The 2602-nt window shown below is 30.8% G+C and overlaps 1 non-coding gene across 1 annotated transcript; it reads right to left on the bottom strand.

Annotated features, from left to right (window-relative positions):
* Positions 1–408: 408 nt before the first annotated feature.
* LOC112703935 (uncharacterized) lies at positions 409–2266 on the bottom strand. The gene is made up of 2 exons (XR_011863409.1): positions 2067–2266; positions 409–865 (listed from the first exon to the last, which is right to left on the bottom strand). It is a non-coding gene; the product is annotated as an uncharacterized protein (transcript).
* Positions 2267–2602: the final 336 nt, after the last annotated feature.

Below are 2602 nucleotides of genomic sequence, written 5' to 3'. Positions count from 1 at the left end.
TAAAACTGCCTTTGTGTTTTTGTTAAAACGAACAAAACATAACTCATGGCCCATGAAGGCCCATAAAATTCACTCTTCGTCCCTGTTTTCTTCTGCAAGCCACGTCAAAAAAAAAAAAAAAACCATGAATACCGTACCACTGGTGAGAATTTGAAACCCCATGCAATGAAGCAGATGGTGGGGTCAAGGTCACTTTGCCACAAGCATGCTGCTCTAGAGTGTGGTGGAGTTGGTCGAAGGAGGAAGAAGGTTCGAGAAGGTGTCGAGGTAGTGCTAAGCGGTGGAATGGGTCTGGAAGCTTTCAATGGAGATCGAAGATTTTGAATTAGTGATGGTTCAGAACGATTTAATAAAAGCGAAGCAGCGGATTGTGCTAAATAACTAAATATCACAAATTACTGTGGATGGTTTCAACAAAAAGTCACCATAGCCACCATTTCTGTAGTCATCAGAGACGTGGCCATTTATTATATGAAATAACTGACGGTACATATAGATACATATAGCACAAGAGAGCATGCATGGCATGGTGCATGTATGAAGTCCGTGGTAGTTTACTAGTTCATGCACCATGCTTTATTTCTTATTTCTTAGATGCTCTATATAGTAGTTATTATTTACATGATGAACATCATTGAAACAAACACACACCTATGTATAGAGAACTATAGATCCGCCGGAGCATTTTATCATGGAGCTTGACCAACCCAGCCACCACCACCGCCACCCCAGCCGCGTCCTCCCCCTCCTCCCCATCCTCCCCGTCCTCCCCACCCGCCATTGTATCCTCCTCGTCCTCCCCATCCGCCGCGTCCTCCCCAGCCCCGGTAATAAAATCCTTCGTCTGTTGGGTCTTCTTGAGTAGCTGTACATATATACACAATAATTAATACAATACATATATATATTGGACAAAAAAATCCCAAACAAATTTTACTGTAACATAATTAGGTTTTTGAAAAATACATTTCAAGACAAGCTAGTCTCATTTAAAATGACGCAAAAAACAATCTGTTTGACAAAAGTAATTTTTGAAGATATTTAGAAAATAAAATATTTTGTTTAAAATCAAAGTGTTCGATGTGAAATTTTTTAGAAATCAATTTGAATATTTATTCTAAATTAATAAACAAAAATTAAAGGTAATTTGAAACTATGAATATGTGTAATAATATTAAAGATATAACATATATAATTAACGGTATATATAATGGTATAAAATTAAAAAAAAAATACTAGAGTACTATCAGAATTATTTTTTGGTCATCAACTAGTCAATAATATTTAAAAGTGTGAATTAAAATATGTTGTTGAATTATTAAATTAAAGGAATCGAATCTATACCTAAAAATAATAGTCAAAAACAGCAATTCGAATAATCTACTACCATTTCTAAAATTAATAGCAACAATTTTTTTTAAGATAATGTAAATTGTTTTATTCCTAGAATTTTACAAAATTTTCAATTTGATCCTAACATTTAAATTATAGAAGTAACTTTTCTAAAACTTGTAAAATATAGGTCAACAACAAAAGTTAACATGAGAATTAAATCATAGAGATACATTTGAAAACACTTAGAAAGATTTGTATAAAATTAAATCAATTTAAATATTTAAATATATAAAATTAAAAATTATGATCGAATTAAAGTCTGCTTTACTCTCTAGTTTAGATAGAGTGAACAATAATGATCATTTAGATTTTTCTAGTATATTAGTGTACTTGTCCATAAAATTATATAATTTAGCACGTTAATTTATAATCGTAAGAAAAGGGAAAGAAGTCAAAATAACATTTTTGGTGGTTAAATTAAAGTTAAAATAGCTTTTATGTACTTCATGATAAACTTAAAAGAGTAGTTTTGACTTTTGAGTTAATTAATGGTGAAATCAATCATGCATGAAAATAGGCGTGTAAAAAAAATTTATACAAATATGTTACGTTTATGCTAAAAATTAATTATTTAATACAAAATATATATTTTAAATAAATTATATAATATATACTAGTGTATATATAATATTTTAAAAATTCATTTGCGAATTGTTATTTTACAGATATACCTTGTTTCTCATCTTTGAATGGTTGATCAACTGCCACCACAGCAGAGATGAGCAACAATGTGCAAAACAAGCAGAAAAAGAAAAAGGGCTTGGTATTCATATTTGCCATTGTGATTAATTAAAAGATATGTAGTGAAAGTACATGAAATATGCGTTTCTCCTCCACACTATTTATAGTGATAAATGAAAAAGAAGATAAATCAAAGTGGTTGAAAAATTAAATGATAACCTTCCTTAAATACAACCTAAAACATTTATATTTCGATTGGGTTAAATTGCAATGAAATGAAGGGTCAACGAAGCTTATCAACACCGATTGAGCCATTCGATTTTAGAGCGTAAAATGTGAATAGTAGGACGCGTGGGAAAACTTAGGTAAGCAAATTGATGAAACCATGGCAACTGGCAAGTGGCCTTGGGAATATATATGCTAACCAGTATTATTGCATCATGCATGTATAATGTAACGTAAAGGACTCTGAAGGGTAGCAATTAATATACTCTCTATTTTTAAAAATAATTTTTATTATATATGA

Source organism: Arachis hypogaea, chromosome 7 (assembly GCF_003086295.3).
Source record: "Arachis hypogaea cultivar Tifrunner chromosome 7, arahy.Tifrunner.gnm2.J5K5, whole genome shotgun sequence".
NCBI classification, from domain to species: domain Eukaryota; kingdom Viridiplantae; phylum Streptophyta; class Magnoliopsida; order Fabales; family Fabaceae; genus Arachis; species Arachis hypogaea.
This window is presented reverse-complemented; position numbering and strand designations above follow the sequence as displayed.